The sequence below is a fragment of the Paroedura picta genome, chromosome 1 (assembly GCF_049243985.1).
Source record: "Paroedura picta isolate Pp20150507F chromosome 1, Ppicta_v3.0, whole genome shotgun sequence".
Classification (NCBI taxonomy): domain Eukaryota; kingdom Metazoa; phylum Chordata; class Lepidosauria; order Squamata; family Gekkonidae; genus Paroedura; species Paroedura picta.
In genome coordinates this window covers 152924413-152938350 of record NC_135369.1, presented here as the reverse complement: position 1 = coordinate 152938350, position 13938 = coordinate 152924413, and the positions used below count along the sequence as shown (strand labels likewise).

General features: G+C 42.7%; 1 protein-coding gene across 2 annotated transcripts in view; it reads right to left on the bottom strand.

Moving 5' to 3' along the window:
* CSMD1 (CUB and Sushi multiple domains 1) overlaps positions 1-13938 on the bottom strand; it is a 1334105-nt gene that overhangs the window by 1166895 nt on the left and 153272 nt on the right. The window lies entirely within an intron of this gene.

The window sequence follows — 13938 nt, the reverse complement described above, 5'->3', positions numbered from 1 at the left end:
CGGTGATAAAAAGTTTGGGGTCCATTGCTCTACGTGACAGCTGTACCAAAATGAAATCATCTGAAAAGAGCTGTCCCCTAGGATTACAAATTTATCAGTTTAAATGGCTGTGACCTTATCTTTGTCATTTTCACCAATATCCAGAATAAGAATAAGACGGAATTCTTTTTAAAGAAAAACTCACTGCAGTTCCTTATTTCTTTGTGTTTCCAAGCAGTAAAGTATCTGACACATAGAGAGGGAAAGACTTGTTTTTATATTCAATGTAACAGAAAATAAGCTAAAATGTTTTTGTTCTATTTACTATCATACATATGGCCTAGAAGGAAATAATTTCCTATTCTTATTTAATAGTTTGATGGTTCAGTAACTTCCCCTTCTGCAAGATGTCACTCCCTTTCAGCAAAGACGCTTGACAATGTTAGAAATCAGAAGGAGCCAATTGGCTAAATATTGGGTGCACAGACAACTGCTACAATTGCATATAAAAAGGATGCAGAAACATATAAAATTCCCTCAGTATAGCCAGCAACAAGTCTAGGCAGCATCTCAGCAAATGATCTATCTCTTGCATTTTGTAAATTTGAAATGATTACTATTGATATGGCCTATTGCCATAATCTATAGCAGAGTTACTGTGTGGTTCAAAACCAGGTCATAAATAGAAGGCAAATATGGGAAGAAATAAGGCAAGTTTATCTGATACCTTCTGCATCATTCATTTACCATTTTTAATGCAAGATAGTATAATGCTGTATTGAACTGTGATCAAAAGGTCATGTATGCTGATATATTTTATCCCTGGGTGCAAATCATCTCCCACGTCTTGTGTGGAGTCTTAATTCTCATAGCCTTTCCTCCATTCGTCTTAACAATGGTAGGCTGAGATGGCTTAATAGCAGTGGTTCAGGTCTAGGCCTTATCTAGCCCAGGTATGCAGATATATAGTTCCATGCATTTATGAAATGTACTTAGCAGACATGTCAAGAAACTAACCTTCCCTATCTATTTCTTGGCCTTTCAAATTTTGGTTCAGGCTTTCAAGGCCTTGTCAAGCTGCTGAAGGCTCTTCTCTCTGGGAAATTAATGCCACACTAACTTGCAGTTCTTGTGGCGCAGAGTGGTAAGGCAGCTGTCTGAAAGCTTTGCCCATGAGGCTGGGAGTTCAATCCCAGCAGCCGGCTCAAGGTTGACTCAGCCTTCCATCCTTCCGAGGTCGGTAAAATGAGTACCCAGCTTGCTGGGGGGTAAATGGTAATGACTGGGGAAGGCACTGGCAAACCACCCCGTATTGAGTCTGCCATGAAAACGCTGGAGGGCGTCACCCCAAGGGTCAGACATGACTCGGTGCTTGCACAGGGGATACCTTTACCTTTTTTAACTTGCAGTTTCAAGTGAAAGATAAGGGATGTAATGGAATCAGACACAGGTGTAAGTGAGATCTTGGGCCTGGGAGCTTCAAGGCTGGAGCTCCAGAAGGAATTTTAAACTCCTACTGTATTTCATTAGCCCAAGAAACCCTGGGTGTGGGTAACTTGCTTGACTGTAAGCAGGAGAATGTGGTCCTCCGGATCCCAGAGGAAACATTATTTCCTAGGAAACAAAGCAATAAACATCTCAGATCGCAGGACTGGAGGAAATGATTCTTCATTATGGAGACAAATCGTAAAATAAAACCACTTGCTCATCCACCAGGAAGGGGGAAAGGCAGATGACTATTTGTATATTTGTCACAGAAGATTTGGTACATTCACCTTAATTTGAGAGGAGAAGACGTTAATGGCAGATCAATATACATGGAAGCCACTGTAAAGTTCATAATAGATGGGGATACAAGGTACAGCCCTTAAATAGCTGAGATCTTTTCTCCAGGGTCGGGGATAGAGGGTGACACTAGGTGAGAGAGTCTCCCAGTAGCTTGTGGGGTCCTGCAGGGAGCTATTCTCTCTCTGATGTTATTTAACATCTACATGCACCCCCACACCCATTTAGTATGGAGCTTTGGGATGGGTTGTCATTATGAAGACTTGAGGATGACAACTGCGGAGGACAGGGACTTTAGTGGGTACCATGCAGTAAAGTCTGTTCTCCAAAGCAGGGGTAGTCAACCTGTGGTCCTCCAGATGTTCATGAATTACAATTCCCATGAGCCCCTGACATCAAACACTGGCAGGGGCTCATGGGAATTGTAGTCCATGAACATCTGGAGGACCACAGGTTGACTACCCCTGCTCCAAAGCATATCTTGTCACTTAGGGAACTGATCCATGTAACCTGGAGATGAACTGTTATTCTGGGGAACCCCCAGGTACCACCCGGAGGTTAGCTAGTCTGGGCTACATTACTATTGAGTGCAGATTCACTTGATTGAATTTTCCACCTGAATATAGAAAACTAGCCTGTTGAGAACAGAAGGCTAGATATCTAGCTTTCTATATGGATAGAGTGTTTGCTGCTGCCACATGTGAACTTAATAGTTTTCAGACAGAGACTGTCAACCAGCAGAAGACTGCCATGGGTTTATTTTATTTTATTTTTTTTAGAATTTTGGCTGAACACAAGAGCATCACCTGGTGTGATTATGTGACTTTTTGAAGTAGTGGTTAAGAGTGGTGGCCTCTAATCTGGAGAACCAGGTTTGATTCCTCACTCCTCCCCATGCAGCCAGCTGGGAGACCTTGGGCCACTCACAGTTTTCTCAGAGCTCTCTCTGCCTCACCTACCTCACAGGGTGCTTGTTGTAGGGAGAGGAAGGGTAAGGGCTTGTAAGGATCTTTGAGACTCTTTCAGATGGTAAAAAAACATGAGGTACAAAAAAAACATCCCTTCTTCAGGAGCTGATTCTTTCCCTCATTTTCCCCAGAATCCCCCTCCCCAAATCCCATCTAGGTGAGTGACATCAAGGAAGGACAAAGCAGAATACCTAAGTCTGACATGGTATGACATGAATTTTACCATTTAATTAAGAACTTGGCCTAGGTTGCTAATTATTCCATTGTTTATCTCAATCTCTATAACTAAACCAAAAGATTCATTTTTTCCTCTTAATATATGGCTTCTTTTACTGCCCAGCTACCCAATATCCAGAAAATGACATAGTTACGATTCTCATAAATGAGTTTGCTTCTACAGTGCATAGGGCGTATTACTCTTTTGTTTGTCATTAGATGAGGACTGAGAGTTGGCTTTTGTTTCACTTGAATCTTGTGACTCAAGTTGAGCAGTACTGAAAACAGACCCCTCCATCTCTGTGATGAAGCTGTTCAAAAAGAAGCATACCTCTCTGATCAAACACAATGATGCTTACTTATTATTCATTAAATTCAAGTGACACGTATCCTGGAGAGGAAGAAATTATTCACAAAATGGAGTCTTGTTTGTTCATTTGGAACTTGGTTGTGTGTGTCACACAGCCACTTTAAGATTGAGTAATGCCAGCAGAGTGAACAAGAAAAAGCCCAGCGAGATTATTCATTCTCACATGAATTATTTGAAAATGTATTAATCAGAAATGAATTTTGTCTTATTTTGAAATGTTCAGACATGTTTCAGAAGTGAACTCCTCTAGCTACAGCTAATCAGCTTTTCAGAAAAAAAAGAAGAAAAAAAAAGCATGACTTTTTTCGGAGAATCTGATGGACATTTGGAACTCTTCCCACACAGCAATTTATTCGAATGTTAGGCTGCTTAAGATATTTTCAGGGCTTTTATAATGCCAGTGTAAGCTCAATAAGTACCTCAACAGCTTTGTTACCAACTGCTATTGGAGGAAGCTGAACATTAAGCAGATGGAATATATATTACTAATAAAAGTGTGTACCAACTAGTAATTCAAGAAACCTGTTGAACTCATACTTGAGTAATCCTTACCTTAGCTGGAGAACTAAACTAAGAACCCCTTTCTGCAGTGACACGTATTATATACCATGCAATACACACAAAATATTTATATTGTTTTTTAAGTTACAAAAGATGTTTGCATTAGAATCACAGAATCATAGAATAATAGAGTTGGAAGGGACCTCATGGGCCATCTAGTCCAACCCCCTGCACTATGCAGGACACTTACAACACTATCGCTCATCCACTGTAACCTGCCACCCCCTTAAGGCTTCACAGAATCAGCCTCTCTGTCAGATGGCTATCCATCCTCTGTTTAAAAATTTCCAAAGATGGAGAACCCACCACCTCCCGAGGAAGCATTGGATGGAACATTTAGGTACTTGTAAACTAGATAGCTGTGGTTTTGTGGAGTAGTTCAGTATTCAGTTCAAAACTACTTATCCAAATGGGATTTAATTCTAAAAGCAGTCTTGAAGAAGCAATAGGCTTTCAAAACATTTACCATTTTACCTCATTGATTTTGTCCTGGTGGTAATATTTATCAAGAACATTGAAATTTTCAAAACACAGGACCTTTATTATTATTATTATTATTTATTTTACTGAATAAAAATAGCAAAATGCCTCCCCATAATGTTTTGTGTCCGTTCTTCATGAGTGACAGAGATTCTTTCACCTCCACACCGTTCTCAGTCCAATAGCTCATTTGCTCTTGAGGAAGAGATAGGTGCAAATCCTTTTTGAGACATAACTGTTAAGTGGAAAAATGCAGAAGTGGGGGAGGGGTTTATTATAACACAATCAGTTAAACTGACTGTCTTAAGGTCTTAAAGCAGGGGTAGTCAACCTGTGATCCTCCAGATGTTCATGGACTACAATTCCCATGCAATTCCCAGCAAACACTGGCAGGGGCTCATGGGAATTGTAGTCCATGAACATCTGGAAGATCACAGGTTGACTACCCCTGCCTTAAGGCATATACTTAAAGAATAAGGGTATGGCTGGGCTTGCGTCACATTGACATTTCATGCAACATACTGCCACTGAACCCCAGAGAATAAAGAGGTACTTAACATATGCTCAATCAATGATTATCCCAGAAAGACGAAAGCACTGCAGGAGCTCTAAGAAGCCTATTTGGATGAACAGAGAACTTCAAGAGGAACTAAGAAAGAAAAAGAGAGTGTCTGGGTGGCAGGTTGACATGGACAGAGAGGTTGTCGAGAGGTATTTAGCTGCACTAGATGAGTTCAAATCCCCTGGGCCGGATGAAATGCACCCGAGAATGCTCAAAGAACTTTCCGGAGAACTTGCAAAACCCTTGTCCATCATCTTCGGGACCTCTTTAAGGACTGGAGATGTCCCGGAATAGGCTGCCTAAGGAGGTGGTAAGCTCTCCCTCACTGGCAGTCTTCAAGCAAAACTTGGATACACACTTTTCTTGGATGCTTTAGAATGCTTTGGGCTGATCCTGCGGTGAGCAGGGGATTGGACTAGATGGTCCAATGATTCTATGATTCTATATTTGTTTGGGGAAGTGGGTACTTTGGAAATCCCATGTTTCACCTAACAAAATGATGAGTGAGTTGTTGTCTCTCAACTCTAGGGGTTCTTGGAAGAGAATGATTTTCTGGACCCATTTCAATCTGGCTTCAGACCAGAATTTTTTTTAATAAGAGTTTTATTTTATTTTCTAATTAATTACAAAATAAAAAAGCAAGATATAAATTTAATGTTTATGTTGATTACTTCTATTGAGGACTAGACAAGGGGAATGTGACTCTGCTACTTCTGCCTTTGATTCTATGGACAACAGTATCCTACTGTGCCACCTCTCAGGGCTGGACCAAGGGGCCATGCATTACAGAGGTTCAAATCCTATCTAGAGGAGGGTCAGTTGGGGGATTCCTGCTCTGCCCTATGGCCACTGACCTGTGAGATACCACAGGATTCTGTATAGGACTTTACCTTATGTAGAGTTTACTCCATAAACTACTCCATGCTACTTAATATCTATTAGAAGCCATTGGTGATCAGGAGATTTAGGCTGTGATGTCACCAATATGCGCATGATAGCCACCTATACTTTTCTTTTCCACTGAAGGTAATTACCAAGACCTTAAGCTTGATCTGGAATTTTACTGGTAGCCAGCAGAGTTGTTGGAGGACGGGCTGGATGTGGGACCTCCACGGTGTTGCTTTGAGGACCCTGGCCACTGCATTCTGCACCGGTTGCAGTTTACGGATCAAAGTTAAGAGTAGGCCTGCAAAGAAAGAGGTGCAGAAGTGTAGCCTGCAGGTGACCATCACATGGATTACTATGACTAGGTGTTCTGGGGCCAAGTAGGGTGCTAGTAGTTTAGCTTGGCAAATGTGGTAGAAGGCCAGCCACACTTGTGACCTGGGCGTCCATGGAAAGGAAAGCATTTAAGATCACACCCAGGTTCCTGGCGGACAGAGCCACTGATAGTTGCACTCCATCCAGGTTGGGCAGACATGCTTCCTTACTTGGACCCTTCCTGCCCACCCACAGGACGTCCGTCTTTGAAGGATTGAGTTTCAGATGACTGTGCTTGAGCCACGTTGTCACTGCTTCTAGGCAGCTAGCTAATGCTTCTGGTGGAGAACCAGGTTCGTCATCCATCAGGAGGAAGATCTGGGTGTCATCTGCATATTGGTGACAACCCAGCCCAAACTTCTGTACCACTTGGGCAAGAGGGCACATGAAGATGTTGAATAGGTTCGGAGAGAAGACCGTTCCTTGCAGGACTCTGCATGTGAGCCGGTGACAAAAATCTCTCTTGGTCCAGCCCTGAGAGCCAGTTGGGTGTAGTAGTTAGGAGTGCGGACTTCTACTCTGGCATGCCAGGTTCGATTCTGCACTCCCCCACATGCAACCAGCTGGGTGACCTTGGGCTCGCCACAGTACTGATAAAACTCTTCTGACCGAGCAGTAATATCAGCACTCTCTCAGCCTCACCCACCCCACAGGGTGTCTATTGTGGGGAGAGGAATGGGAAGGCGACTGTAAGGCACTTTGATCCTCCTTTGGGTAGGGAAATGCAGCATATAAGAACCAACTCTTCTTCTTCTTCTACCCTCTGTCTGTGACCCTGGAGAAAGGAGATCAGCCAATGAAGGGCTGTCCTCTGAATTCCAGCGTTTGCGAGGCAATGAGCTAGAAGCTCATAGTCAATGGTGTCAAATACTGCTGAAAGGTCTAATAATACAAGCAGCACGAACCTGCCTCGGTCCAACTGGCTACGGAGGTCATCCGTTAGGATGACTACTCCTGTCTCTAACCCATGGCCAGGCTGGAAACCTGACTCGGGCTGGTCTAGGACTGAAGCTTCTTCCAGGAATGCTGATATTTGGTCCACAACAGCCCTTTCAACCATTTTTCTCAGGAACACTACATGTGAAATGGATTGGTAATTGTTGGGCTCTCATGAGTTAAGATATTTTTGGTAAGTAGCAGGTGAACCACTGCCTCTTTTAGCCCTTCCGGGAATTCTCACGTTTTGAGGGAGAGGTTGATTATCTCCTCCAGGGAGCCCCTTATTCTTATATCTGGTGTTTTTAGAAGTCACGATGGGCAGGGCTCTAGTGGGCACGTGGTTGGTCTCGCTGCTGTGAGCATCCTGTCCACTTCAATCAGCATGATTCGTCTGAAATTACTCAATATTCTCTCCAAAGATGGCCGGAGGGGCCTCCAGTTCACTTTCTGTGTCTAAGGCTGGAAGGAGGTTGCAGTGGAGTCTTGAGATTTTGTCTGCTAAAAAATGACTAACAAAAGCCTTTTAGCTGATTGCTTATTGTTTTGTTGCCCTTCATCCTTATACAACACTGAGGTCCCACTCTACCAAAATTTTGGCCACTCCCAGCTCCAACCAAAAATTCTTCAGGTATTTCCAAACCCAGACTGGCAACCCTAACAAGATCCAGTAATATAATATGCTTCTTTTCTAAAATAATTTCTAGTTCTTAAGCCACCCTATTTCATTTTACCTGGATGTCCTGAGACCAAGTGGAAAGGCTGCTACAGCGCTGAAGAGAATTAATTCTGCTTGGATATTTTCTTCACATTCTGCAAACTCATATTTATTTACAATGCTGCTTTATATTGCATTTTAGTTATCACTGTTCTTATGAATTTCCTGGCAATCAGAACAGGTTTTAGGACATATCCATGGTTTTCATGACATAAATCCCACACTGGAGGGAAGGGATATTAGATGCCAGCAGGTAGCTGATGATTGTTGCCAGAACCTACCTTGATTCATATGTTGAGTCTGTTGCTCAAGCAGCAAGGAGAATGCTGCTAAAATAATTTTCTTTCAAAATTTATTAAAACTTTATACTGAAATTCTGAAACATAACAAATGTTGAGAGGTGGAGAAATGACAGACGATTGCTAGTAGTTGCCAATATGGCTATTAACTCCTCATCTTTTGTTTGTATGCGTGTGTGTGTGTGTGTGTGTATTGAATGGAAGGCCCTCAAGAATTATTCTAAATATTCCATATCATGGATTTCATGGTGTTTTGAAACTAAACGACTTCGATTCATGTTTAGTTAACTGATTTCTAAAGTGTAAGATTCTCAGAATCTTTAACCGCTCTTGTGGAGTGGATAAAATAAAATGGTAAGGGCTCCGAGGGCGGGCCCTGTTCGTGATGAGGAAGGGTGCCAATTGGCCCCTTCCCCTGGACTGACAAGCGCCTGCCGATTGGGCCCTCCGTTTGTCAGTCTGCCGGCAAGGGACCAATTGCGAGTCGCATGGAGCACGGCGCGTGATTGGTCCCTTGCCGCTGGACTGACAAATCGGGAGGCGCTTTGCCGGGAAGCCACAGAGCCGCCCCGCTGCACTCATGAGGCCCGCTAGCGCCCGCTGTATTCCCAGTACAGTGGGCTTAGTTTCTAGTCTATTGATAATCTCACATTCTTCATACAGTGATAATAAATGTAGTGGTGTTGTCTTTATTAATTCAATTATGCTCTGGGCAACTTATCAAGAATGTACCCTCTAATTATTTTATAGAGAGACATGAGAAAAAGAGGATTCCGCCTTGGTATTTAATTATGGGCTCACGAGTAATGCAGTAGAAATAACAGAACAGAAGGCTCAACATCTATAAATAGCTGTTTTATTGGCATGATCATCTGCAAATATGGTATCAGGCATACTTATGAAAAGCATGGAGAGACAAACTTTTAAAGTCTGAGATGGCAGTTTGTTGGATATGTTGCCGCCATTCCCAGCACAGCAATAATTTGGATCATAGCTATGAAAGCTGTTTTACATAGGAAGCTTAGTAACACTGACTCTTTTCCTGACAGCGATAGCTAAGGCAGAGTCTGCACTTACTTTGTTTATTCCATTGTCAATCCTGTTGAATTCAGATCGATTTGAACTCGAGTCTCCCCACCCCTCCCCATTGAAACCGGAAAGTCTTCTGCACGTGGTTAGGGAGGCTCAGAAGGGGGGGGGGGGAACCAAGCCTCTTTCTTTCTTTTCTTGAAGGGGGGGGGAGAGAAGCCAAGCAGGGAGCCTCTTTCTTTTCTTGGAGGGGGGGGGAGAGGATCGAAAAAGGCAGAGAAGGGAGAAAAAATTCAGGACCGACAGAAGTTGAGAGAAATTAGGGGCTTCTCCTTTAAGGCAAACTCGTCACATGAGCAGGTATAGCCTATCAGAGGTTCTCTACCACGGAGCTTGCTTTCCCAATCCGGATTTGAAAAATATTGAGGGTTAAAAGCACTCTGGATCAATCCTTCTTGCTGCAGAAAGAAAATTTAAATCGCCCCAAATCCAAATGGAAATCGTGTAGACAGCAAGGACTGAATCAACCTGGGACTGGAATAAAAGCTCCGTGCAGTTTACACCTAAGTTTTTTGGTGGTGGTGTTCTTATCGAAAATACTTGAATGTAATGTGATCTGTTGTTCAGACATACAGACCTTTATTATGGTCTTAAATCAGCATAAGCTGATGTGATATATCTGTTAAAAGCAGAATTTAGGATATCCTAAAACACAATATTATACTAAATATAAAGCATGCAGCAAGAATGTATAGATTATAAACTAAGATAGAACGGCTGTGACTTACCATGGACTCCACTGATGCAGCGGGGGGCAGTCAAGAGGATGTGATGAGGCAGGGAGATGACGTGGGCACACTGCTGCGTGGTGTGCGTGAGAGGAGGGGCTCGGGAGACATAAAAGGCAGGCCGAACGCCCTCTTCCCCTCTTTGCTGCCGCACACAGCCAGAGAACCACCCACCCTCCCGCCCCGGGTTTTGGTTTGTTGTGGCAGTGCTTGCATGCTATCGGTTTTGTTTGTCACAACAGCAGTTTAGGCACAGTAGGAGCCTGTTGGCAGGGGGTTCAGTTTGCGCACTGGACTCCCTGAAGATTGGGGGTCTCATTAAGGATACCAGCAGATATTCAAGCATGGCCTACCTGGCTGAGAGGTCAGGGGCTTGTAGCCAGGTGACCTAAGGGGTGCCAAAGTGAGGCGGACACCTGGTGGGCCCCGATAAGGTTGCTTCCCTGGTGAGGGATTCTGGGCACGGGAGACACACTCTCCCGGCTGGGATGGAGCGGGCCTCAAGGTGGCCAGGACCCTTGGGACAAGCAGCCTGACACCTGGGGAGGTCAGGCTCCTTACCATGCTGTGCCAACCCCCCCCCCCTTTCGGAGGGTGGCATAATAATAAAGAGGCTGCGGCCATATTAACTCCAAAGAGCGAGTCGTGTCTTCCTTGGCAACACTGCCACCCTGCTAATCAAAGCACAGCTCTGTTCATTTGGCACAGCCATCCTATTGCAAAATTTTATCGGTGCTGCAGCACAGAACCTGGCAACACTATAAGTTGTGTCATTATTTGTATCTATATAAGCAGCATGGAAGTGTAAAATTGTTCTGAATGTCCTGGGAATCTACATAGCGGTGGTGGAATGAAACTAATACGAATGTCATTGTAATATTGACATTGAAGGAATGTATGTTCCACTGTTTCTATATATCCAGAGCCACACGGGCATTTCCTCTTGAGATAAGGTATTTTCCTATATCTTTTTTCTGTCACAGCTGAGGAGAAGACAATTACAGTATGCCAAACTGAAGGGTCCCCTGTGACTATATACTTCAAGTTTGGTTAGGACAAATATCTATTTGGTTCACTAACAATAACGGTTGGATTACTAACTAGGTATGTTGATGTTCTTTGTCTATTAATCTCTGCTTTACAACTTCTTTGGCCCAATTTTATCCCATTCTCAACAGGAGCTCTAGAGAGAACCCCAAGGATGATCTATTGTTCTTTAAGTTATACTTTCTGAAGGGTTTTTCTATACAAAAGCTTGTAAGTTATTAAAGTGGTATATTTTGAAAAAAACTTGCCTAGACAATTCTCATTAATTACAGTTCGCATTAACTACAGACCACGTTGTAAGCCAGGAAATTCCTTGGCTTTGCCATGAATTCACTAGTGCCAGCATCCCTTTTAATATTGACATAATTTGCAGAGTTTTTATAAAAGTTACTGAACTACTGTAAAACACAATATATAAATATTTTATATAAATGCTAAGTAATAACAGATTTTAATTTGTGCTATTAGAATGCATTAGCTGCTGGATGTTAGTTTGCACATGAAAAGAAATTGTTGAGGGAACACCTACCCACCTACATATTTCAGCTGTGCTTTTCTTGCCTCCTTGTTAGCTGGTACCAATAAATCTTGGGAATGGTCAGAGGTGAGATCTTAGACACAAAAGCCAGAGTGCTCTTGGTGTTCTGACTATTTGCCTGTAGCTTCTAGCCAGTGACTTTGAATGCACCAGCTTTGGAATCCTGGCTGAGTACAAGATATAGGCCCCTTTCACATCACTGTTCTAAACCAGATGTTTTCTGTTGTCATTCCAATTCCAAGTAAAGTAATACAGGGACAGGAGTTCTATACAGCCAATTTCTTTCCCATTAATGAGCCTTCTTTGAAGCAATCTGGCCCTTTCAAAGAGTGCTGTGCTTTCTTCCCAGACCTTTTTCACCGCACTTCTTAATGTATCTCAAGGGCGCCACTAAAGTACTAAATTCCTATATTGGTATAGCATTATAGCACTCAGAATATTCAAAAATATTCAAGAGAGATCACGCAGCAAAAGAGGGTGGGGGAAAGTGGGGTGCTATTGGAACGCCTGCTGACATTTTAAACAGCACACTACAGCAAATTCAGAAACACAAAGGAGGAGGTGAAAACGGAAGACAGCAGTTTCCTACAAGAACAGCTCAGCCACACTTTGCTGACTGGATGCAAGTGGCCTTGGATGAGGCTTTGGATGAGCAGAGATTAAAATGATTGTGTATGAAACGATACAAAAAGTCTGTTAGCAAAAGGCTACCAAAACAGATTACAAAGGTTGTCTGAAAGGAGCCATAGTTTATATGCTGTTGTTTCTTGTTTATATTGTATTTTTCACGCTTCCACGAGCCATTTATGGGTTCCTTTGGGAGAGGAAAACAGGCCATAAACATTTAAACAAATAAATAAGTTGAATCTTGTGTGCATACACAAACACACTTGTACTTAGGGACTAACTACACAAAATTGGGCAACCCTGAGCAGAGTTATACACATTTATAAGGGGGTGATTTTTCTTTTTCAGTTGCACTGCAAATGATGCATGATCAGAACTTCCCAGTATTTTAATGACAAATAGAAGAAGAAGAAGAAGAAGGAGAGTTGGTACTTATATGCCACTTTTCCCTACCCGAAGGAGGCTCAAAGCGGCTTACAGTCGCCTTCCCTTTCCTCTCCGCACAACAGACACCCTGTGGGGTGGGTGAGGCTGAGAGAGCCCTGATATCACTGCTTGGTCAGAACAGTTTTATCAGTGCCGTAGCGAGCCCAAGGTCACCCAGCTGGCTGCATGTGGGGGAGTGCAGAATCGAACCCGGCATGCCAGATTAGAAGTCCGCACTCCTAAGCACTACACCAAAATATCATCACTTGCAAAGAAAAAGGGGGAAAGGGTGTAAGCTTACCACCTATGGTTGCCAACATGTCTGGAGAAAAATAATGTAATGTTCCTTTAATATCAGTTTTATCTGCAGCAAATATAAAGTAATGTTATTTACCTTTGTGCAGTTCCACACATTAGGCTCTATTAAAAGGACAGGACAGCTTTCTGCAAGTCTGTAAGTATTGCTACTTTCTACTTTCCAATTCAAACCTCTCCCCTGAGCTGTAACTAGCAGCATCTCTTTCCCTAACATTATTATTCTTTCCAGTGCTAATAATTGGCTAAAGGGAAAAAGCTTTCATCCATTCTGGTTCCATGAATTTTGATCCCTATTTGTGTGTGTGTTTTTTGCCTTGTTAAGAATACTGAAAAGATTTCTCTGTATCTTCCAGCTTCTTGTTTATTTGTTAAAGTTTTCCTGCTTCAGATAATAAATCTGGCTACTTCACATCCCTGTCTTAAACTACGTTTTACTTTGGATATTTTCCCCAATGAACTATAGCAGATTTATTAAGGGCAGGGATCAAGGAAGACAGATTAAAAATTTATTGTTTACTATGCAAACAAGAAAAAACTTGGTCTCAGAATGTGAAGAAAAGGAAGAATGTATATACAGAATTCAGAGAAGCAAAGGTCTTTACCTTGCAGTATTTCCTCCTCTTTCCTGGGCAGAATCTTTGTTTATTTGTTTACTTTGTTTATTCTGTTGTGGATCTTGCTGAATCCAGATCGATTTGAACTTGGGTCTTCCTCTTCCCCCCTTCCCCATTGAAACAGAAAAGTGTTCTGTACATGGTTAGGGAAGTTCAGAAGGGGAGAGGGGAGCCAAGCACAGCAGGAGCCTCTTTCTTTCTTTTCTTGAAGGGGGGGGAGGTTTGGACGGAGGGGAAAACAAGAGGCAAATCTCTACTGAGAGAAGTTCAGGCTTCTAGAGCTTCTGCTGAGAGGTTAGAGCTTCCCCTTTAAGGAAACCAGGAACTGGCCAATCAGGGCTTCTCTACCAAGGAGTTCAGGAACAAATTCGAAGCAGCCAGAGCTCCACATGCTTCCTCATGCTTTCTCAATCTGAT